This window comes from Crinia signifera, chromosome 5 (genome assembly GCF_055691185.1).
Source record: "Crinia signifera chromosome 5, ASM5569118v1, whole genome shotgun sequence".
In the NCBI taxonomy this organism is placed as follows: domain Eukaryota; kingdom Metazoa; phylum Chordata; class Amphibia; order Anura; family Myobatrachidae; genus Crinia; species Crinia signifera.
In genome coordinates, this window is record NC_139221.1 from 45233020 (window position 1) to 45260397 (window position 27378).

Sequence of the window (27378 nt, forward strand, 5' to 3'; positions counted from 1 at the left end):
ATTGGAAATATTTGTTGTTCTACTCCAATGTTTTGTTATAAGAAAAGCAATAGCATTAGAGACATAATTGCTAAATCTGATGTCATGCCTATAAAGAAAAGCAATTGGCTTACTCCCAAGACAGGGAGTTTCAAGTGCTCTAAATGTGTCAATTGCAAATATGCTATCACCAGTTCTTCTTTTACAGATCCAAAAACGAGTAAGAGCTATGACATCAAGTATCACTTGGATTGTGACACCCGATTTGTAGTTTATGCCATAGTGTGCCCTTGCAAACTGACTTACATCGGTAAAACTCAGGACTCTTAAAGAAAGGATTTGTCTTCATCGATCATCGATCAAGAAAGCATTCACTGAAATGGACTCAAATACTCCTCCTGTGGCCAAGCATTTTGTCTTACATAAACATTCCATCAAGGACCTGTTGTTCCAACCTATAGACCACGTTCCACCTTTGAGAAGAGGAGGTGACAGGGGCAAATTATTGCTCCAAAAAGAGTGTTACTGGATCAGCCATCTAAATGCAGTTTCACCCAATGGACTTAATGAGGATCACTCATTTAATTGCTTCTTATGATCCATGAATTATCACTTTTGTATTTGTATGATTTTTTCATATTTTTCTTGTTTATTTTTATTTTTTCATTTTTTTATGTTATATTGTATATATATTGTACCTATGATGTAATTTCATATGACCAGTTACTGTACAAACAGACATATCGCTATTGAGTGGACTGAACTATATGCTCATATACCTGTGTTTGATATTTGGGGTCTATAGCATTTAACCTAATACTTCACTGACAGGCGCTGTGTGCGGCTGATTGCTGTATCACGGTGAACTGATCGGCGTTGTTATTGTTGTGTAGCGTCGTCATGGAGAGGGGGGCGGTGTCCGGCTAGTCCGGATGCGGCTTCTCCCTGGCTCTGTACGATGCTTTAGTGAGTTGCCATAGCGACGCGCTTGGTGACGGGCCTCCGCCTTGTCCTGAGTGACGTCAGTTTCGGCTTCTCCGTCTACACGCTGTTTCTGCCTCCAGTGCTCGTGGCTTGACCCCTCTCGCACCATGTCTAATTGGTGTACAGGTGAGCTCGTTTAAGTCTATCTCCACTGCTATATATGCCTGTTTATTCTGCCAGTCTAGCATGCTCCTGACGACGGTATCACCGAAACAGCTGTCGAGCATGGCAGACCTGCAGGGGATTTTGTTGAGTATACTCTTGTGACTTTTGTGAAATTTTTTCTTTTACTCCCACTGCATGGACTTTGATTTGGCCCGTTTGTAAGGCCTCTATGGAATAAACTTTTCTATTTTTGCATTTCTGGTGTGCCAGTTTCTCATGTTAATATTGCTGGTTACCTTTATGTGACTGTGCACCCGCTCACTCTTGCTTATACAAGTGTGCAGATTGTTTTTGACCACATATCTATCTATCTATATATATATATATATATATATATATATATATATATATATATATATATCTTATATATTTAGCCAGATCTGTCACTCAAACCCAGTCTCTAACGGTGGGCGGGGCTCCACATACACACAGACCTGGCCAACGTCATACACTGCCCTGGCTTCTACACCAGGCAGCTGCAGCAAGTCACCGCCCACCAACCCCCTCAGCGCGAACACCCCCACCCCCTCTGCCCCACGGGTGCACAGCATGCCCCCAACCCCACCCCCTTCACCTTCTCTCTGCCGCCCACACCGCCCCTCCCGCCGCCCACACCGCCCCTCCCAGCACAAATACCCTCCGTCCGATGACGCACCCCCCCCACACACACCCGGCCAGAACTGTCTCGCTGGCTCCGCCCACATTGCCCGCCCCCTACACGCCGTCCAAAGGCGCATCCCCCCACACCCGGCCGGATCCACAGACGGACAGCAGTGCTGAGGCTGCCTCCGCACACACTGCCCGCCCACAGCCGCCCGCACAGCGCACCGCCAGCCGCTGCCAGCTACATTACGCCGCAGCAGAGAGCAGATCCAGCCGAGATGTGAGGCTGCCTCCGCACACACTGCCCGCCCACAGCCGCCCGGATCGCAGGTGCACAGTGCACCGCTAGCCTGCCACCTGCCGCCTGCCATTGCTGCCTGAAGCTGCCCACAGCTGCCGCTGCACGATGCTGTCCTGGACATCATGCCACCCAGCGCCACCCTTCAGCCCCTCCTCACGACGCACTCTGGATGACCTGCTGCCGCTGACCAACACTCTAATTCACAGTAAGTACCAACCCACTGTCACCCCTGCTGACGCTAACCACCACTGTTCAGCTCCCTAACTACCATCCCACCACCCCATACCACTACAATGCCTCTCCCACCATGGGGTGCTGGGTGCCATAATAGGTGTGCTAAAGTAGTAAACAGCCCCAGTACATGCAGCATTTACAACTGTAGTAGGCTTATGGCACCCAACACCCCATACCACTACACCACCAACGCCGCTTCAAACACACCTCTCCTCCCTTACTGCACTATCACCCCTGCTGCCACTGACCACCACTGTACAGGACCCGACCTACCATCCCACCACCCCATACCACTACACCACCAACAGCTCTCCCACCATGGGGTGCTGGGTGCCATAATAGGTGTGCTCAAGTATTAAACAGGCCCAGTACGTGCAGCATTTACTGTGGCACCCAACACCCCATACCACTACACCACCAACCCCGCATCAAACGCACCTCTCCTCCCTTACCGCACTCTCACCCCTGCTGCCACTGACCCCCACTGTAAACTTCCATCCCACCACCCCATACCACTACACCACCAACGCCTCTCCCACCATGGGGTGCTGAGTGCCATAATAGGTGTGCTAAAGTCCTCAACACACCAGGGTTTCCATCGCAGCCCAGTACGTGCTGCATTTACAACTTTAGCAGCCTTATTGCACCCAGCACCCAATACCACTACACCACCAACAACGCCACTTCATACACACCTCTCCTCCCTTACCGCACTCTCACTAACCTGCTGCAGCAAACCACCACTGTACAGGACCCTAAGTACAATCCCACCACCCCATACCACTACACCACCAACCCCTCTCCCCCCATGGGGTAGTGGGGGCCTCGGCATTTTGGCTGTCGGGATTCCGGCGTCGGGATTTTGAACGCCGGGATCCCCACCGCCAGGATTCAGTACTGAATCCCTCCAATACTCACTACTACTACTACACACACACACACACACACACACACGCATGCCTCCAATACTCACTACTACACACACACACATGCATGCCTCTAATACTCACTACCACACACACACACACATCCATGCCTCCAGTACTCACAACTATACACACACACACACCCATGCCTCCAATACTCACAACTACACACACACACCCATCCATGCCTCCAATACACACACGCGCGCACTGACCCATGCCTCACAATACTCCCAACTCCATGCCACAGGCTTCACACTACTTACCCTTTATCTCTATTAACTCCTGCACTCTACACCACTCACAAAACACACAACCTCACTTTTTACACTCACATCTGCAATACACATGCACCTCACACTACTTCACCTTACACATCCCCACATCTATTTACACTCTCCATAACCTGCTGCCACCAAACGTCACTCTCCACCACCATATGTAAGTACCACCCACCACCCCATAACACTACACCAACAACGCCTCTTATAACACACCTCTCCTCCCTTAAACATGTAATCTCACACTATATTGTGTGGGTTTAGACACACACACACACACACACACACACACACACACACACACATGTATGCCTCCAATACTCACTACTACACACACACACACACACATGCATGCCTCCAATACTCACTACTACACACACACACACACACATCCATGCCTCCAGTACTCACAACTACACACACACACACACATCCATGGCTCCAATACTCACACACGCGCGTGCGCACAGACCCATGCCTCACAATACTCACAACTCCATGCCACATGCTTCACACTACTTACCCTATATCTCTATTAACTCCTGCACCCTACACCACTCACAAAACACACAACCTCACCTTTTACACTCACATCTCTTATATATTTAGCCAGATCTGTCACTCACAAGCAGTGTAGGTAACGGTGGGCGGGCTTTCACGGCTGATTGACAGGCCCGTCCACCGTTAGCCACACTGCAAATCCTGGCCACTTCCGTTCTACACATCACCCCCTTGCCCTCTGTTCTACACAGCAGCTCCCACATTATCCGCCCCCTCCTCGGCAGCCACTCCCCATGACCGCCCATACACACCCAAACACCGCCCGATGGCTACACCGCCCCTTGATGACACCAGGTCCCACGGCTACACACCGCCCCCCCCCCCCCCCCGCCTCCCACCCACTGCCCCCTCCCTCCCCCCTCACAAGGTCCCCAGCCCCGCCAACATCCCCCTGCAGCACCCCCCCCCCCCAGCATCCCCCCCCCTAAACCCCCACCCCCCCCCCAGCATCTTCCATTGTTCTCACCGCCATACCTCCTCTTTCCCCTGGCAGGTTTCCCAGCACCCCCTACCCACAAACCATCCCCAGCATCACTTCCCCACCTCCTCATTCTACACCGGGTTCCGCAGCAGGTACCGCAGACCCCCTCCCCCCGCGCACCAGGCAAATTCACCATCTGCGGTACCCATGCACCCATCTATCCGGCACCCTCACCACCCCCGCAACTGCCAGTCTCTCAACCATTCCACCCCTTCACCTCACCAACCTACACCACCCATCCGAAAACACCCCGCATGTGGAACTCCAACACCCGCAGTATCCTCACAACTGTGACTACCCCACCCACAACACACCCCAACAACCTCCCTAGCACCCCAACCTCCCACAACACCACCACACCCACCCACGACACCACCCCACCCCACCCACTCACAGCACAACAGCATCCGCTTGCAAAACACCACAACCACACCTCCAGCACCCGCAGTACACCAATACACGCCCCTACCCCATCCACAACACACTCACACCCCATCCCTCACCCACCCCGCACCTCCAACAACTGCTGCACCCCCAACCCAAGTACAGCACCCCCACCTCCCTCACCCACAATCGTCACGGCACCTAACCAAATGACACGACCCACACGGCCCAACCCCGCCACTGCAACTCCACCACACACAGTATCCCAAAACCCACCACTCCCCCACCCACCCACTCACAGCACAACAGCATCCACTTGCAAAACACCACAACCACACCTCTAATACCCGCCCCTACCCCATCCACAACACACTCACACCCCATCCTTCACCCACCCCGCACCTCCAACAACTGCTGCACCCCTAACCCAAGTACAGCACCCCCACCTCCCTCACCCACAATCGTCACGGCACCTAACCAAATGACACGACCCACACTGCCCAACCCCGCCACTGCAACTCCACCACACACAGTATCCCAAAACCCACCACTCCCCCACCCACACCACCCCACCCACTCACAGCACAACAGCATCCACTTGCAAAACACCACAACCACACCTCCAGCACCCGCAGTACACCAATACCCGCCCCTACCCCATCCACAACACACTCACACCCCATCCCTCACCCACCCCGCACCTCCAACAACTGCTGCACCCCCAACCCAAGTACAGCACCCCCACCTCCCTCACCCACAATCGTCACGGCACCTAACCAAATGACACGACCCACACGGCCCAACCCCACCACTGCAACTCCACCACACACAGTATCCCCAAACCCACCACTCCCCCACCCACACCACCCCACCCACTCACAGCACAACAGCATCCGCTTGCAAAACACCACAACCACACCTCCAGCACCCGCAGTACAATACCTGCCCCTACCCCATCCACAATACACTCACACCCCATCCCTCACCCACCCCGCACCTCCAACAACTGCTGCACCCCCAACCCAAGTACAGCACCCCCACCTCCCTCACCCACAATCGTCAAGGCACCTAACCAAATGACACGTCCCACACGGCCCAACCCCGCCACTGCAACTCCACCACACACAGTATCCCCAAAGCCACCACTCCCCTACCCACACCACCCCCAAGCACCTCCTCCCCACCCATACCACCCAACCCTCACAATAACTGCGTACACAGGTTAAGGGGGCGCAGCCCCTTACGACGGTGTGAAGAGCGCCCGTAGGGCGTGATGAATCACCTAGTATATATATATATATATATATATATATAGAAATGAAGAAAATAATAGGAGTGCGCCCTAAGGTCAGTTTAACACCACAGAACATGTACAATTAAAATATCTGTATTTATTACAGCAATTAGGTACATAAAAAATAATAACAGCAGTTTTTACATAAAATTTGATCGGTAGATCCAACAAAGTGATCCCAGAACAGGAAACAACCCATATATATATATATATATATATATATATATATATATATATATATATATATATATATATATATATATATATATATATATATATAGTTGTGGGTACAGAAGGAGGTCACTCGCCAGACTGGAGTTAAAAATGATTATTTTTATTTCATTTCTTTTTATTTACGCTGCCATCACATATGGTCAACGTTTCGACCCGAATCAGGGCCTTTTTCAAGACTTGTAAGACAGCCATATCAGATAATACATCGAAATAGTAAAGACACCATAAAGTGTCCAGAACGCTGCACCACGAGCTGTTAACGCATATCAGCGTCGTGTGTGCACCCCAGCATTGATGAACTTTAATAGTGAGTGTCGTCCCATTCCCTGGATATATATATATATATATATATATATATATATATATATATATATATATATATATATATATATAGACTTTTGGTTTGCAGGATGGCACTCTAAATAGAAAAATCCCGGTGCCAGGAACATAAAGTTTTAGAACATGAAAAGCCCTTACCCCCCTTGGTTGTAGAAGAAAGGTTGATTTATTGTAAAAACATGATTGCACACAACGACAGCTGTACACCTGACAGCTGTTTCAACCGAAATAAACGGTTTTCATCAGAGGAAAACCGTTTATTTTGGTTGAAACAGCTGTCAGGTGTACAGCTGTCGTTGTGTGCAATCATGTTTGTACAATAAATCAACTTTTCTTCACCATCCACCCGTGTGCCGGTTCCTATCCTTCTACAACCAAGGGGGGTAAGTGCTTTTCATATATATATATATATATATATATATATATATATATATATATATATATTGCCTGGCTGCTGGTGCTATTTAACATGGTGGTGCCAAATCTGAACACATATATTTCTAATCAGAGAGTTAAATACTATATTTTTTACATACCTGTATATATTTTTAGTTGATTTTTGCAAATTCTAGGTCCAATAAAAATGGTTTCCATTGAATAAAAGGGATGCTAATGAAATAGTATGTGGTTGTACTTTGGATAATACTTTCAGACCTTGGATATTACTTTCAGTTCCGGGACCGGCCACTCTGACATAGAAAGAAAGAGGGAAGAACTTGGGCAGATCATTCCGCCCAGTCAAGTAAGGAAGACAACAACAACAAAAACAAAAAAAAGATCAGTGTCAGAGATTTTCGATCTTTTGTCCATGTTACTTTATGAATGCAATAAAGTTATGTCTGCATCTACAAGGAAAAATATATAGATCACTGCGCTGCTTCTCCTCTCATAAGTGAAAAGACAATTTCGGTCTGGATTTTCACTGTGGTTCTTTGTCTGATGTTACTCCTTTGATATGTATTTTCTCTCCATATATGAAAAAGAAAAACAATAAAGAGTACAGACTGTCAGGTGGTGTTTCTTTTTTTTTTTTTTTTTTTTTCATCAATAATTTTTATTGAAAAATAAATTTTTCATTTTTTTTTTCTGCAGGTGTGGGGAGGGGGGATACAGAAAAGAAAAGGGGCAGGGGGGGTACAGAACTGTGCACATGGGATATATACAGATACGGAACACTTAAATCAAATATACAGACATAAGAACCGATGAGTATAAGAAAATGTCATACAACAAATGCATCCAAACAAATGGATCTAAACAAACGTAGGTCTAGTGATAACATATTAGTGGCTATCAAGTCTGGTAATACATTGGCATTATACTAGGCATGATATAAGAGAAGTGGGAAGGAAGGCTAGTTATAGTGAGGATGTACGACCCGCGCCATCTGTCATATACTTATGCCATAGCATCCATTTCTCCAATGGGGAGGGGGTTGCGGATGAATGCGGCATACATTCAGTTTCCATAGTAAAGTGGAATTGTATCTTATTGATGACTAGGGTGATAGGAGGGGGAGCTGACTGTTTCCAGTTCTGGGCTATAGCTGCCCTAGCAGCTATACAGATATGGCCTAACAGATATCTATTGTGGGGTAACACATCAGCGGGGAATATATGTAACAAGGCTAAGGCCGCCGAAGGCGACAGTGAAAGGTTTAGCACCTCATTGATCAGCTTAAATATCTCACACCAAAAGACCTGTATATAGGGGCATGACCAGAAGATATGAAAGATATCTCCTACTTCTCCACAGTTACGCCAGCAGTATTTTGAACAGGATTGCCAAAACGTGTGAAGTCTATCTGGGGTTAGGTATAATCTGTTTACCAGTTTGATATGCATCTCTGTGTGATTCAAACATCTAGACATTCGGTGAGATGAGATGAATATCTGCTCCCATTGGGCATCGGATATAGGTAGTCCTAAGTTCTCCTCCCATTTCAACTGCGCATTAGACATGTTTCGATGCTCCAGGCGTCTTTCTCAAGGTGGGAAACATGTTGGAGGAGTGTATCTAGAGAGGCCATCCATGTCACCTAGGATCAGGTTGGAAGTCTGCAGCAGGAGTTACCCGGGTTCCATCTATCTTCTGACTGTTATCCCTGTTCTTACGGTACGAGGCTTGACCTTCAGTTTTTATTGTTATTAAAGCCTCATGTTATTTTATCATATTTGCGCCATGAGGAGTTCTTTTATTTCATTTATATGGCTTACCGTCTGATGGAAAGATACCTTTACAAGATTTGCCACACACCATACCAGGTAAGATAGTGTGAGCTCCATTTTTTGGATCACTAAAGATACCATTATATGTGTTCTCCCAGCGATCTATATGTAAGCACATGTAAGAGTCTTCACCATCTTTAGCACGTTTCTGGTGGTCCCGTAACAAAAGATACCCAGATGCGATTTAATACACGTCTTATATTGTAAGCAGTGTAAGCAATCCAGCCGTGGGGAGTTTGGGATCCCTTTCCTCCATTCCTACCTTGGATCTTATTTTCTGTTAAAAAGAAACACCACCTGACAGTCTGTACTCTTTATTTGTTTTTCTTTTTCATATATGGAGAGAAATTACATACCAAAGGAGTAGCATCAGACAAAGAACCACAGTGAAAATCCAGACCGAAATTGTCTTTTCACTTATGAGAGGAGAAGCAGCGCAGTGATCTATATATTTTTCCTTGTATATCCTTGTTTTTTTAGCATTTGTAGTTGCTATCATATAGATCTTTGCAGCAGCTTTGAAGTGAAGCACCGGTTGGTTTACTACTTCTTTTTGTTGTTGTTTATGTCTGCATCTCTCTTATCTTTTTGTAATTACACATCTTATCAAGTTTTAAAGTTGGCCACAGACCAGTCCTGGTGCTACATAAAATGACCACTGTCTTACTGTATTGTGCAACATATGTTGATGTCCAAATTGGGTTTGATTCAAACATCATGGGATACATTTACAAAAATGCGGGTTATTAGAGATGGAGATGTAGGCTATTACAGCAATTGACTTTTGGGGATCACATAAGACATGACACCAGGCCAACCTGCAATCCATTCAGAGCAACCACACACAAGAAAATGCCATATTAGATATATATTAAACTTTATCATGTTTTACAGAATATATATGTTTAATAATAACTACAGATGGAGTGTGAGTCATATTTGTAGGAGCTGGCAATTCTATTGCCAGCCCCGCCAGCCGCCACTAGGGGGTGTGCGCGCATGAGGCTTTCTTGTGCCCTGTGGCGACAGAGCTCCCCACTGCTACCCGCCACCTCCTCTGACTGTCCCCATTGCCACCCGACCCCCCCGCTAACCCTGTCCGTCTCCCTGAAGTGGTCCTGCTGCCCAGCTGCCGAGATACTGGGACGTGCGTGCGAGTGAGACACACGCACGACCCAGTCTGATGGAGTCCCTCTCTAAATTCCAGCTGTTGGGTCCCATGTTGACATCTGCAGTGATCCCTATCCCCACCCTGGCCTATCACTTGGACAGCTAATCCACCATCAACAGCATTTTCCTTCTGCCCTGGAAACACTTAAATCAAGAGAGCACAGGTGCTGCCGATTACACAAGCTTGCTGCTGTTGCTGCTCCAAAACCTGGCCTGAACCTTCACATTACTCTCATGTGAAGAGAGCCTGTTTCTTCCACACACTATATATATATACTGGGATTATAACCTATTGTAGAACATTTTGTTAAAAGCTTTGTTCTAAAGAATGGTTGTCATCAATGGCAATGGTACAAACTTTCATTGATGGTAGCACATCATGTAATGACCGTCAATGGTTTTATCAAACAATGGTCATCCATCTGCTGTGACTGGATGTGGGCCAAGACAAATATGGGGGCAGTGCTTCATGGGTGTTGGGGATGGGGCAATGCTCCGTGTCCCAACATTTTGTGGAAAAAAAAAATTAAAAAAATATTCGGATATGCTGTTGAGGAGCACCACCTCATTCTTTCCCACCAATGACAAAACTCTTTTCTCCATAAACCTTTGATAATTATTAAATCATTGATGGATGATCCCTACTTTCATTCCAAATAACTTATGGGTGGAAATTGTGCAGTTATTTCAGGAGAGAAATTTCCCCTCGGGATTGATTTTGTAACAATTTTTTTAAAACATTCCTGTTATTTATTCAATGTGTTCTAATAAACACAATTGAGATCATTCTAATAAATAACCCAGCAGATTTGTTATTGTCGCTGTGCATGTTTGGATGAGCTTTGTGATGAACTTGATAATGTTGCTGCATAAATTATTGAATAAGTACCTGACAAAGTGTCTGATTGAGCGGCATAAGTGCCTCTTTCTCTTTTTCATTTTGTAGCTGGTAGAAAGATTGACTTGTGCGGTGTGTCAAGAGTTTTGGTAAATGTTCTTGCTTCTACTATTTAAAAGGTAAATCCAGATTATATTGTTTAGTTCGTGGAACAAAATAAAGCAAAATCTATATTATTTCAGAAATGACTATGTTTGTTTGCTGTGTAATTTTTCTGATTGAAAATGACTATTTGAAGAAAGAATATGCCTGATTCAGATGAGGTTGAAGATGCACTAGTAAGGTAATGCATGTAATACATACGCTTTGCCAGTGTTTGGGATGAAAGCAGCCAGAATACCCACACCAGCATCCTGATGCTGTGGATCATGACAGGTGCCCTGTACCCTAACCTAAGTACCCTTAAACTCTGTGTCTGCAGCCTAATCCAACCCCCCCAAAGCCTAACCCACCCCATTATTGCATAACCCTCAACTCCTGCAGCCTAACCCCCTTAGTGCCTAACCATAATCCCCTTTATAGTGTCTTCCCCCACAGCCTAACCCTAACCTTCCCCCCTAACCATAACACTAAGCCCACCTAACTTCCCCCTTCCCCAGCCTAAGGCTTTTAGATCCCATATATTTAACAGCTGTATTGTGTCCAATGACACAGGCATATATGTGTTTCTGTAATGGGTGTCAGGTGTGGTGTACGTCCAGTAAAGAAGACCAGTGGTGAGCAGCAGTAGAGTACCAATGCATGACCTTGTGCACTTAGGGGTCGCAGATAAATGAAGGTGTGTGTGGTGGTGGTGGTAGTGTGGTGGGGGTGCTGACTGCTGTAATGCGCACGCCAAGTGGCACTGATAGATTTTATTGGGCCCTCCTTAAAAAAATGTTTGCAATGTTGCCATGTTCTACCCATGTAGATAAAACAAGATATTTATATGGGAATGTAAATTCGATAATGGCTGTCGCAATGATGGTTATTGGCTTCTTTAATTTATTATCATCAGCCCACAGCTGATGGTAATTAAAGGGTTTATGGATACCGCCAAAATACATGCTATTTAAACATACCTCCATTCAGCGTCTTACTATCTGCTGAAGCCGCTGACACCTTAAAGGAGGTGGACAAACACGTCATATGACTTATCTCTATCTACAGCATCCTTTCTGGAATTCTCAAAGGGGATCCCCTGTATGCCTGCCTGAAAAGCAAGTACCGGTACTATACATTTTTTCTTCTTCTCCCGACACTGCTTCAATAAGCGTCTGGATGATTGGTAATCCTCCTGATTCATTTCCCTAAAAATTGTTTTTATCTTTTGGTGTTCCTCTTTATTTGTATTTTTTGGCCAGACAGTGTACAAGAGAACTTTGCTCATCATTTGCTTTTTAATACCCTAATCCTCTGCGGACAGTGCTAAAAAACAACTGGACTTATATTTTTGATAATTATCTACCAGCTGTCTCAAAAATTATCAGCCATCCGATATCATATGATCAATTAGTATCATATATTTTTAATGTTTGTTTTTAAGATTTGCTTAATACATTTTATTATTTTCCTATATACGTTGATTGTTATACCTTTTTTCTTGTTTGTAAATCTATTCATATCTAATTAATAATGTTTTTTTAATCATTCTTTCTATGAATTACCTCTTTATTTGTATTTAGGAATAAAATGAAACCATTTTATACTGATTCAATATACACACTGTAAATTTTTACATAAAAACATAAAAAACACACTGATTGTTAATAGTTATAAAATTATATTTTACTTAAATTAAAGTTCAACTATTTTTACATTTGTATCTTCGCTATAATAAACATCGTTATTTATGTGGAGTGTTGCTTGCACCCTGAATAATTAAAACATATTTAGATGACTGCAGTGAATTTGTAAGTATTCCAAAAAGGAAGAGAATTTCCTGTTCTGCATCTGAAATACGTTATTAGCAAACTAGTAATTACCCCAAAATTAATTACTAGGTCAAATTATCATGGTCAGGACAAGGGCCATGACCCATCTCTCTGCCAGTTTAACTGTAATTGTTAGCAAATTATAGGATCATTTTAGATGCTTCTACAGTCTTCAGTATTATGTGACTAATTAATCTAGACATCTGCAAATGGCTTTCAGAATATTCCTTTACTTTATTGTTATATGTACAATCCTTTACAATCCTCAGGTATTTTAGTAGATATTTAGAAGATTTCTAATTACTAGAATAAAAAAAACAGTGTTATATATAAATAATTTTATAGTGTAGTGGAAGTTCATGATGTTCAGTATGTCAAGCAGAAAAAAAAAGGTTGTTTATTCCATAGTTAACCTAATGGATACAGTGGCAAACGCAGGATTTTTAGTGTGTGTGTGTGTGTGTGTGTGTGTGTGGTGGTGGTGGTGGTGGTGGGGGGGGTTCTATACACTGGATACTGTTTGGAATACATTATTAATATTCAACAGTACAAATGGTTGATAGTATAGGCTGTTTCAAACATTTAAATAAGATAAGTGCTGAGGAAAAGGTTAAACATATCATAATAAATAAATACACAAACATAATAGAACCAGTATTGCACTTTCTAAGATCACAATCTCCCACCTCATGGTAAGGCTTCTATCTCTTCCTCTTGGCAGCTACTCTATGGGCGGTATTCAATGAGAATACCTGCGAGGTGCAGCGAATTCTTTTTAGGATTCGCTGCACATTCGCCACGTTCCGGAGCCGGCGGGCTCCGGTATTCAACGTGTCAGGGGCTCGCTGCCCCTGACTGGCGAATATGAGCTCCTGCGGCGATTGCCACAGGGAGCCTGAGGACGGTGCCAGGCAGAGAGATGGAAGTCTCTCTGCCTAGCCCAGAACATTTGTGGGGGTTAGGTGGGCTCCCCGGGTGCCAGGCAGCACAGGCTGCCCCCCGGGGGTGCCAGCAGGGGAGCGTATATTCACTACACACGATCGTAACGATCGTGTGCAGTGAATATATGAATATGTAATGAGCGGCTCGGCTCCGGCGCCCCCTGCTGGCTGCTGTGTAAAAAATATATATATATATTTTTTTAAATTAAATATATATTCATGTGCTTACAGCACATGAATAAAAATAGCATGCCCCTCCTCAGAAGAAAATTCCTGATTTTTTGACACCAAATGTAAAAAACAAAACACTTTATTTTAAAAGTTCACATTCCACTTCACCATAAAAAGATAGCGATTGCTACTCGGTAAATAATGGTGAAAAAAACCTTCAAATGTATTCGCCATCTGCTCATTAAATAGGGTGATTCACCGTTTTAGTCAGAAATTCGCCAAACAGCACAAATTCGCCATAAAAACATGGCGAATCAGGCTCATTGAATACCGCCCTATGGTCCATTGCGATGTTTGAGTGCTCAGATCGACACACACAGTAAATGTGGCAGAAGAAGCTGGTACACTAGGCATGTGCAGCAGCTCTGCTCTGTCCCTTACACTGCATGATGTGGTGGCAGCTCTACTGATCATAATACATACAAGTGCTATTGTTCTCATAATTTAAGGCGCTTGCCAAGAGGAGGGGAGTTTCCGGACAACCAGAACCCCCCCCCCCCTTGCGTTTGCCTATGGGATGCATAGCAATGTCTGCAGTTGAATATATTATTCTTTATACACAGTAATCAGTGAGATCTGTGCATGGTCCTGTCAAAAACATTGTCTAAAAGTAAAAATATAAAAAAAAAAATACAGAGTTGTGTCTTTGAGCCAGTCTTGGTTTCCCAAATATGGGGAAAAAAAATTAACTCCCCCCCCCATATTTAAGAAACCAGCACCAGGCTCTTGGACCAGTCCTGATTCCAAAAACATGAATCAGGCCCATGGTCACATAATTTCTGCATGTTTAGGACCCAGTTCTCAGGGCAGAAGACTTTCTACAAACTTCCTACATTCTTTTATTATTTAACAGATTTACAAACTGTAAACAAAACATGAATACTACAGATTAATATTTAGCAATTTTACAAGGTATCGGAAAACATGGCTAACTGCCTGTGTATGACGACCGTGAAAGCCACAACAGTCTCATAAGCATGCATCATAATGTTTATTTTGAGAAGGACCTTCCATAAATTATTTTCATGTTACCAGATGGTGTTACGCTTTAACACAGAATATGTCATTTTATATTTTTTTCATAAGCTATTTAAGATCGTCTTCGCAACTGCCAGACAAATCCAAAGTTTATACATCTTTTGGCTGGCGATTCCCTTCTCCCTCCTCCTCGATTTCTAATTCTTGCCAAAAGAATATTTAAAAATGGTTTAATAAGATTCTGTATTTACTTACTGCATGAAGGAAAATGATCCACTGCTCGTGTATAACCCTATGCCAGTATTTTAACATTTAGCTCAAGATAAAACATCAAAGGGCAGTAAAACCCTCCATCACGTAGCGCATCAGCCCCCTTAGTTCCATGTCAGAAAAAGCAGTTTGGCAATTAGCTAGAGCTGGGGTAGCCAACCCTAGTCCTCGAGAGCTACCAACAGAGCATGTTTTGCAGGTCTCCTCACAGAATCACAAGTGAGCTAGTTAGCTCCATCTGTGTATCTCTTAAAATGTGTCAGTGATTAATGAGTGCAGCTGTGCAGCAGCTAGGTTGTCTGGAAAATGTGAACTGTTGGTAGCTCTCGAGGGCTAGGGTTGGCTACCACTGAGCTAGAGCAATAGGTGATGATATTCCTTTGTTCATTTGAAGACATTTAACACCTTTACTGTATAACATAGGTGCCGATTTATGTTTTTGCTGGTGGGTGCTCAAGCCAAAAATATAGGGGAGTGGCTCCATGGGAAAGGGGTGTGGCCACAAAATAATACTGATTTATATTACGCAGCACCATTGTCTCCAATATTCAAATTATGGCAACAGTGCCAAACACATAAATGCCCCCACAGTGCCAAACACATAAATGCCCCCACAGTGCAGGTACAACCCCCCCCCCAGTGCCAAACACATAAATGCCCCCACAGTGCAGGTACATAAATGCCCACACAGTACCTGTGCCAGCGACAAGGGAGGGGGAGTGCAGTGGGACACGGGCGGGTGGGCCGCTGCTGAGCGGGTGGGTGCTCATCAATTTCCGTGGGTGCTCGGGCCCTCAAGCACCCACAGAATCGGCACCTATGCTGTATAATACCCAGTTAGGAATGTTTTCAGTCAGTGTCTTACACCTGGGATAAAGAAAATGTGGAACTCCAGCTGTTGTGGAATTACACATCCCAGCATGCCCTACTACATTTTTAGCAACCCCAAAATGTACCACAATTTGCCTACAGCTGTCTAACACCTTATGCTCATAGTCCATTGTGGAGATAGGACTGTACCTATGGCAGATTGTGGACCTTATTCTGATTGACTCGCAAGGCTGTGAAATTCGCAGCCTTGCGAGTCCATCATGCGCCGCCTGCCGCCCGCAGTGCCGGACGCCCACCCCCCTTGCACGCGCAACACCAGCACACCTGCGAAAGGATGATTTACATAATCATACATTCGCAGGCGGCGAGAAATCATTTCTCCAGCGCTCGCATTCAATCAGAATACGGTCCAATGGCCTCATCTACAATCCCCAGCTGTCACACCGAAGTCACCTCATCTGCATTGAGCCAAATTCTTCTATGGGTCCAAGAGGTCATTTTGTATCTTAGGTTTACAGACCTGACAGAGTCAGATGGGCCATTTGACAATTCTGCCAAGTGCAAGATGGGTTGGAGATCTATTTGCTAAATTGATTTGCACTACGGAGAGCCCCCTCTAGTGGCGACTCCATAGGAGGGGCTGCAGCACTATTCAAAATAAAAATAGGTGAGACATACCAACTGCCATCCCAATCTGACTCACTGGCAATGGGTGTGGCTCTCCTATTTGAACAGTGCTGTAGCCCCGCCTCTGGAGCCGCCATTGCCCCCTCTTTTAGTCTTTTTAGATATCTTCCTTCCCATAAGATCCTGGGACATTTTTACAGTGGGCTGCTTTGGTTCACCAGTAACAAAGATCAAGTGCTACCAATCCACACTATAAGTGGGATCGGGACATTTTTTGGACTATGTACCCTGGTTTCTATCCAGGACCCCGAACAGTAATCACCCCTGTGGCCTATCACTTGCGCGACTAGGTCACCGTTAGGAGCACTGCCTCTTATGTCTGAAACCATGTTACCAGCAAGCTGACAAGTGTCTGCAATCAAGCTTGCTTTTTCTCAGACTCTGGCAACTGGAAAACCTGGACTGGATTCCGCACCATGTTGTTTCACATCCATGCCATGTATGTTTATGTTGTTTGCTTTAGCATAATGGAATAAGTAGGATGCTGTGGCCATATCGTGAACAACTGTATGTTCAGCAGGTTTCACCCTGTCTGAGCGGGGGCTTTCTGATCACAGACCTCTGCAATACATACTTGTACACACAGCAAATAGAGTAAACTTTTGTTAATACATCAACCCAGAGCCATCTTAATCTATGGGTTCAATGGGCAGATGCCCTAGGGCGCCATAATTCTAGGGGCCTTTGTGCGGGGGGTTGCTGTTGGCTCTGGAGTTACATGTGAGGCTGGTACTGATTGCTGCCCAGCTGCTGTGATTATGAATTACACAAAATCAGAGCTGCTGGGAAACATTCTCCACCAACAGTTACTGGCTGTTAGCTGCTAATAGCTGGAAGGCTGGTAGCAGGTGGAGACACACCGCAGGAATTAAAGGGCCCACAATGCTGGTAAGATGACCCTGCATCACCAGTTTACATTGCAGTGAACAAAATACCAGTTTGGAGTCAGAGCCTGTGCGTTTACATTGTCGGAGCTAAAAAAACAATATCTGGAATAATTAACAAAATCCCTGAACACTCATAAAGATGACAAGGATTACGGGAAATGTTTAATCCTCTGATATAATCTTTTTAATATCTACAGTAGAAATATATTTTCATCCCACTAATGTTAGTAGTGAATGCTTTTATAGTAATCAATAAAATGATCTCCAGATTGTTTCTCCTAAAAAGAAATACATATTTTCATTTAATAAACGGAGAGAATAAGCTCAAATCATGTTAGAGTATGTTGTATGTATGTAACAGTACACACTAGTAGTACATACTGCACATCCCTTTTGATAATATTGCTTATGGGTTTCTGTATCATTACCCATCAAATAAAAAAAAAAATTAAACTTGGGTATGAAATTAGAGTTTTTTACTTACTAGCAGTCTCATAACAAGGCTTTATAGCACCCTGTGCCAGCCATGCCCCCTAAGCACAAAATGTCATGACATCATGTGAAGTAGGCGGGCTGCCAGTGCCCAATATGGCAGCACTATCTGGAAGATACACTGGATACTCCAGGGGTCATAACAGAACTGCAGCACAGCTGGTGTCAGGAATCGTGTTCACAGTAATCACACTGTACATACCCGTCACTTACCGGCCCGCTGGTGCACTCTGTGCCGCAGAGTGACTGCTGGTGTTGTTTGGCATGATATATCCCAGTCTCTGTCTCTCACATGGTTACATGTCTCCCAGAGTTGTTTACAAAACTGTACTGGATATGGACGCCGCCATGACCCCTGCGATCAGCTGACCAATACTCACCTATCCAGCAACCCCAGTGAACTCAGGTGTAATCACATGTAGAACCAGGTAAGGTTACCTCCCGGTTCTGTCCAGATTGCTGCTGCGGCCAGCAGACAACAAACATGCACCTTGGGGGATATAATCAGGCCTCCCCCAATCCTCCAGAACCTTGAACAATTGTCTTCATCCTGTGTTTGTTCCAGTGAAGTGCTCCCAAGGCTCCAGGCTCTTTCCAGTATACCAGCTATTTGGATTCTACTGCTGCTTATCTCCTGGTTATTTTTCTGCCACCAGATTAACTAGTTTACCCATCTCTGCTTTGCATCTGCTAGTCTCTGTGCCCGGTCCAGGATCACTCAGTGTAGACTAGCTTGTACCATCGGTAACCAGCCCGATATTCCTTTACCATCAGTAACCAACCCGATATTCCTGTAACATTGGTAACCAGCCCGATATACCTGGGCCTTCGGTAGCCAGTCCAATATACTTGAGCCATCGCTACCCAGTCCGATATACCTGAGCCAACGGTACCCACTCAGAAATTCCTGAGCCATTGGTAACCAGCTTGATATACCTGTGCCATCTGTACTCACCCTGATAAATCTATGCCATTGTTAACCAGTCCAATATACTGTACCTGTGCCATCAGTACTCAGCCCAAAACCCCTATGGATTTCTTAGGATCCTGGACCCCGGACCATGGAGCCCCGGACCCTGGAGCCCCGGACCCCGGACCATGGAGCCCTGGCGCCACAGACCCCAGAACCTGGATCCAGGGACCTACCTACGAGCTCAAAAAAGGTAAGTATCAGTATGTGTGAGTGTAATGTATGTATTAAACTTTTATTGTTCTTGGTTGTCAGTGTGTTTATTTAACTATTACGCCGTTTTTTTTATTTTCTATTTTTTTTTACAGTGAAGCCTGCACGGATCTGACTGATCCGTGCAGGCTCATGCCAAATACACCAGGATATTGAAGTCTATTTTCCTGGCGTATTTGACCGGCCACTATGGCTGAAATACGCTACTTAGCTAAGTAAATTAGGAATCACCATTCTTTTGAATGGTGATTCCAATTCGTATTTTCTGATGGCGTAAACATTCGTATTTGTAAATACAAATACGAATGTGCCAAATATACGAATACGAATTTTACTATGAAAATAGAATTTTTTTTTTACAAATTGAGGTTAGTAAATTTCCCCCTTTCTCTCTAGCTTTTTTCATTTTTTGAAGGCTTCTCTTTTTCGTACTTTAAAATTTTCAGATTCTTCTTCATTGCATGCATCATTGTAGTATTTTTCTTTGTTTTGCCTTATAGCATGCTGACAATTTTGATTAAGTACATTCATTTTATCATTGTCACTCCGAGCCTTTGCATATCTTCGCTTTTGTGAAGCTTCATCAGACATCCGTTTTGGTCTTTTTACCTTTTTTACTTTTTTTGCAGAGAAATGTTTGCACATATCAATTTTAACTTTCTTGATATCTTCCCATAACTGTCTGGTACATTGTTGTTTTATATATAATATAGTGAAACAATTGTCTAAGTGATCTTTGAATTCTGGTGTTCCAGTGCTAGTGAGCAACAACAAAAAATTATGGAAACTATTCTTGTGGTACCATCTGTTCTTCTTCTATTATTAAGATAGAGATCTTCTATTATTAAGACAGATATACGATTATTAATAATACAAGAAGAACAGCTAGAACCACAATAATATTTTTCATTATTTATTTACAGATTTTTTTTCCTGCTCCCAACAATTGGAACACTATCCCATGATCAATCAGTCTCCCATCTGTTTATCTGACTTTTAGAATGCCCTTAAAACTCATCTTGACATTGATGTCTCCCACTCCTTCACCTAAGCTTCCAGCTTCTGTATTCCACAGCCTTTCCCACTCAAACTCTGTGTATCTGCCCATGTTCCCTCTAGAATGTAAGTTCTTATTAGTAGAACCATCTCTGCATGTTATGTTAATGTATAAGTATCAATATCTAATATCAATAATAGTTTATACCTGTTGATGTACATTATGTATTCTGTTGTATGCTTACTTTATGTACAGTTATATAGAACCCGTTCTATTAGCCCAATATCCCCAATTGTGAACATTGTTTCCTTATACTATAGTCCATGACATCGTTGCAACCTTCACAGGTGTATTCCACATTCATCGTAGTTGCACAGCAGTGCGTAATCATCCACCTTATTCCGGCAAGACCGGAAGTTGAGTTCCGAGACCTGGGCTCCACATGTAGGTTACTAAAGATGGCATTTCCCATTACATCCAATCCCCAGATTCTATTGCGTTGGTACAAAAGCAGTTAGTGACTGAAATTATGAAATGGCAATTTTGGAGGTTTGACTGCATCTTAAAGCTTGGTGTAGCCCATTATCCAGAGAACCCGTCGATCCATACCAGGACTCATTATGCTTCTGGTCTCCTCAGGTGATCCATACAGGAATCCAACATTATTATGGTACATGCAAAGTAATATCAAATAGAAAAATATGACCTATTAGGATACCTTAAATAGGAAAGTGGAAACGTAATACATATGGATGACTGGCAGTCAAGAGGACAGCAGTCAGAATACTGATGCCGGCACCCTGAAGCAGGAAATCCTGACAGGGGACAGGCGAGTATCCTTGCACTCCCCTAGTTCCCCATCCCCTTGTTAGGTACCTAACCATGACCCTTCCTCCCCGCAGCCTAAATTTCTCTCTCCCCCCTTCAGCTTAACCCTAAGTCTCCCCGTAATGCCTAAAACTAACTTGCCCCCTTCCCCGGCCTAGTGCTACTGCTTCCTGGTTGCGCACCCTTTGGCATCCTGACAGTTGGGTTTACTGGGTCATCGGTGTTAGGATTCATGATGTGCACTTGGCACCAATGTCTTCCATTATTTGTATGGCTATACACATCTGGCCATAGCATACCCCAGTTGTTTGATACCGCATTAATCTAGAAAATTAGGAATCAACACAGCTGAGGTCCTATATTTAAGAAAAATCTCTCCAGCAAAGCTCTGCATGTGTCATCTGTAATAACTGAGCTAAGAACGCCATGATATTAAATTATTGCAATGTTATCTTGGCATGGAAAGAAATGCAGTTATAAATTTCATAATCAAATTTCCCAAAAGATTAATTTTATTACAAAATGTCATCGACACTAAATCAATGTAAAATATTTGTCACAGATTTCCTGCCAATTATTAAATTATTACTAGTTACACAAATGTTTTTTATTACAGTAGTTACACAGATGTTAATAATCTCTTACTACATAAAATATTGCAGCTCCCCTTCATCCTTTAATGAATGCATATAGAGTTTAACACATTTAAAACCCTACCATGCATTAGCCACATCAGTTTTCATAATCCCAGTCACTGAGAATCTTTTAACTAATTGCTCTAATTCTATTTTATGCATTTCTAATAACAGTATGGTACTTATCTATGGGTGGATGGATATGCACTCAAACATACATCAAAAATGCAGATAAAAGAATACATTGAGATCTATAACCGTATATGTTCTCGTGGGATTCGGTATGAAATCCCGACGGTCAAAATCCCGACAGGGTCAAAATCCCGAATGGGTCAAAATACCGACAAGGACAAGATCCCGACATTTAAAATCCCGATAGGGTCAAAATCCCGACATATAGTATGTACAGGTGAAACAGTCTACATTACTTTCGGTCGACAGGTGTGAGGTCGACATGGGTTTTTTCACTGTTTTTTGACCCGAATGTCGACACAGTCGACATGGACACAGTTGCAAAAGAGAACCGCTGCCCCTCGCATCGCTCGCTTCGCTCGCAATGCTTCGGGCACGGTGCCTCGCTGTGCTCGGCACACTATTTTATTCTCCCACCACGCCGTAGTGGATGGTAGGGCATGAAATACCGCCTGTCGGCACATGTCGGTTCAAAAAACAGTGAAAAAACCCATGTCGACCTTGCACCTGTTGACCGAAAGTCATGTAGACTGTTTCACCTGTACATTCTATGTGTCGTGATTTTGACCCTGTCTGGATTTTAAATGTCGGTATTTTGACCCTGTCGGGATTTTAAATGTCGGGATTTTGTCCATGTCGGTATTTTGACCCATTCGGGATTTTGACCCTCTCTGGATTTTGACTGCATCCCTTCTCGTGTATACATCACACGTAACATGTATTTATAGTTACACTTCTGTTACAAACTGGCATGAATCCCAAGTGTTCCCTCGCAAACCTGGACATTGTGTCATACTCATGCAGGAGCCAATGGTCACCACCTGCCGCTAGGCAACTAGGACACAGGGTTATGACGGAGTCACCGGTTGCCCCACACGTCTGGAACTTGCTGCAGATGTGCAGTGCTAGAGCTGCATTCACTTAACTTATTAGTACCTTGCCTCCTCAATCTAGCCCCTGATTGGTGGATGGTTCTGATAAATTATAGCCTGGACAGACCCTCCGAGCTGGTTAGTTTTTGTCTAGATATACCTTGCTGGTCCTTGTTCTGCAATCTGTACGCTGTGCTTATCCTATGGATATGCTGCGCAGTCTGCTACCCATATCTTGTTCAGGCTGTATCTTGCCTAGTTCTGGTGGAGGAACACTCCTCCGGCCTGCTCCAGTTATCTGATGTGGCCACCTGCCCAGTGCCATCCTCAGCTGCACCGAGCTACTGCTGCTCTCCTGCTAGTAGTGTCGAACCTGATCTTTATTTCCAGGATCAACACTACTTCTGAGAGCTCCTACTGCTCACAGCATAAGACCTGGTGGCATCTGAAATACCGGTTAGTGCATAAACTTCTATGGAAACAGGAGCAGTTCTATTGGCTAGAAGTCCTCTCTTTTGCAGCTCTAGCAGAGTTCTTTCCTAAAAATGTATTATAGCTAAAACATAGAACTGTAACTTCACATCACCGATGGTAGTGTGCTCTGCACTGCCTCTCCATTGATGTATGCGCATGAGCAGCTTCTCTATGCACCTCAGTCCTCATTAGCAGCAGATGTACGCATATGGTGTAGCATACACCTGTATATTCATCCAGAGGTGGTGTTGTAAGGAATCTATCAGAGTCTCCCTATAGAATACACAGTCACCATTAAAGAGATGCCCTGGGCATCTCTTTAATGGTGACTGTGTATTCTATAGGGAGACATATGTGACCTTTCATGCAGGACTGAGAGTAATCCCATTTTACAATTAATAAGCCTGAACTCCAGCAATGTTAGCATATTTATCTGTGATCGCTAATCCTTAACCCCTTCCCGACATTTGACGTACATTTACGTCATGGTCGGGAAGCACTTCCCGACACATGGCGTAAATGTACGTCATGGATTTAAACTGTCACCGCGTCTATAGACGCGGTGACAGTTTCAACATGTCTGCTGTCCCTGACAGCAGACATGTCCGTGCATGCCCAGGGGGGGCTGCGATGCCGCCCCCCCGTCGGCGATCGCTGTGATTGGCTGTTCAGTGTGAACAGCCAATTACAGCGTTTTCCTGTGTCACCGGCGAATAACGTTCGCCGGTGACACGGGATCGGAGGTGATTGGTGCTGTAAAGTACAGCACCAATCACCGCGGGGTGTAAGGGTGACACTGGTGTCACCCCACCTCACCCCGCCCGCCCCCAAAGGCCGTGATTGGTCCGTCGGACCGACGGACCAATCACAGCCATGGAGGGGGGTTTAAACTAACGGTGACTGCACTGCAGACGCCATTCCGGTCTGGAATAGCGTGCAGTGCGGTCACCGTGCCCACCTGCCGCCATATACTGACCTGATCCTTGCTCCATACTTACCTGATCACTGCTTCATCACTGCTTGATCACTGCTTGATCTGTGCCTAGTAGTGTGCTGGATGCTTCCTGGATCCTGTTGCTACTTGTGCCTTCCTGTGCTGTGAAATTGTGCTGCTGCAGTGTAATAGCTAGATAGAGAGATAGATAGAGAGAGATAGAGAGATAGAGAGAGATAGAGAGAGATAGTGTCAGAGAGTGCTATATTTTGTGCTGCTGCAGTGTGATATAGTTATAGATAGAGAGAGAGAGATAGAGAGATAGAGAGAGATAGAGAGAGAGAGATAGATAGAGAGGCCTAGTGACAGAGTGCTATATTTTGTGCTGCTGCAGTGTGATAGTTATAGAGAGATAGAGAGAGATAGAGAGAGAGAGATAGAGAGAGATAGTGACAGATTGTGCTATATATTTTTTATATAACTGACTGCTGCCCCCTCCTTTTGTGCTGATCAGTATAAATTAACTGATCAGCAACTTTTTGGGGGCGCAGGTTTTTTTTTATATATAGATATACCTGTCAGTGCTGCTGCTGTAGTGTCATAGAGTGATAGATAGTGATAGATAGTGATAGATAGTGAGAGATAGAGAGAGATAGTGACAGAGAGTGATAGAGAGTGTATATTTTGTGTCTGCTACCCCCCCTTTTTGTGCAGGTTTTTTAGTGTCCTAGAGTGATAGATAGTGAGAGATAGTGAGAGATAGTGAGAGATAGTGAGAGATAGTGAGAGATAGTGACAGAGAGTGACAGAGAGTGACAGAGAGTGATAGAGAGTGACAGAGAGTGCTAAATTTTGTGTCTGCTGCCCCCGCCTTTTGTGCTGATCACTATATCTGAGGTGATCAGCAACTTTTTTGGGGGTGCAGAGGTTTTTTTTTTTTTATATATACCTGTCAGTTGCACTGTCAGTTGCACCAAAGGTTGTGCACCTGCTGCACCTCACTGGTAATCAGTGTCGCATCACTGATCACCTTTTTTTTTTTTTGTGAGTGCTGTGGGGTCTTTTTTTAATTTTTTTTTTTACACACACTGTGATTTTGTGGGTGTCCTGTGGCCACTGTGCGCTGATCAGTGACGTACATCACTGATCAGCTTTTTCGGCACAGGGTTGATCTATTTTATTTTATTTTTTGATCAAATTCCTGTTGCCTTTGAGCGCTGTTCAGTGACAGACGTTACTGACCAACATCTGTGCTCAATTTTTGGCGCAGGACCTTTTTTTTTTTTTTTTTTTAACCCCTTCAATTTTTTATTTTTAACCCCTTCATTTTTTTTTTTTTTTATTGGTATAAAGTATTTTTTTTTTTTCTGCACTACATACACACTACATATCCCCCGGGTTGAAATAAAGTTTGTACCCCCCCCTACACTATACACGTGTTGAAACATTTCACTACCAGTAACACAAAAATAAAAATGGCATCCCAAATGTCCTCCCAAATGTCCTCCCAAATGTCATCCCAGTCATCCAGAAGAATGTATTCAGCGGAGGAGGCATATGCCCTGCTTGCTTCTGACTCTGACACAGCCAGTGATGCAAGCGGGGAATTTGAAGGATTCGCCTTAAGCTCCTCTTCCTCCTCTGATGATGAGGGACCCCCTCAAAGACGCCCCCGTAGAGCAGCTGAGACCCCCCCCCCCCAACAATTGATCTCGTATGGACCCCACCACCAGACAATTTTGAGCCCCAGGTTCCTGAGTTTTTGGCCATGCCAGGAATCCAATTTGATTCCACAGGTCTCAGAGAAATTGACTTTTTCAAATTATTTTTCTCTGATGATTTTGTAAATTTAATGGTGGACCAAACTAATTTATATGCCCAGCAGTTTATTGCTCAAAACCCCACGTCATCATTTGCTAGGTGGACCCCTGTAGATGCAGTAGAGATGATGACGTTTTGGGGTCTGGTGTTTCATATGGGCATAGTAAAAAAGCCAGAAATTAGGCAATATTGGAGTACAGATGTTCTGTACAGTACTCCATTTTACCGTATGGCCATGACCCGGACTCGATTTGAGACAATTCTTAAATTTATACATTACACCGATAATGCACAGTGCCCACCCAGAGATGATCCCACCTTTGACCGGCTATTCAAAGTCAGGCCGGTCATTGATCATTTCAGTGCCAAATTTGAAGAGGTGTACATCCCTGAAAAATTTATTTGTATCGACGAGTCCCTTATACATTTTAAAGGAAGGGTTAAATTCCGCCAGTACCTTCCCAGTAAGAGGGCAAGGTATGGCATAAAAATGTATAAACTGTGTGAAAGCACCTCAGGGTACACCCACAGGTTTAGGGTTTATGAAGGGAAGGATTCAAGAATTGAACCGCCAGAATGCCCCCCCTCCCTCGTAGGTGTTAGTGGGAAAATTGTCTGGGATTTAGTGCACCCCTTCCTGGATAAAGGTTATCACCTCTATGTGGATAACTTTTACACTAGCATCCCCCTGTTTAAGGCCCTTGGTTCAAGAGGTACAGCAGCTTGCGGTACTGTGCGCAAGAACCAAAGAGGCCTCCCAAAAACGCACATTGCCCAAGTAATGAGAAGGGGTGAAAGCAGGGGAATATGCAACGAAAATATGTTGTTGGTCAAATATAAGGACAAGAGGGATGTCCTTATACTGACAACAATTCACGGAGACAGTACCACCTCCGTCCCTGTACGAGGTACCAGTACCCACACCTCAAAACCTAATTGTATCCTGGATTACAATAGGTACATGGGCGGAGTGGATCTTTCAGATCAGGTACTGAAGCCGTACAGTGCCCTGCGGAAAACAAAAATCTGGTACAAGAAGGTGGCCGTGTATATCATCCAGATGGCACTGTATAACGCTTACGTGCTATTCCGTTCTACCGGCCAGAGGGGGACATTTATGCACTTTCAAGAGGAAGTCATAAAGGGCCTA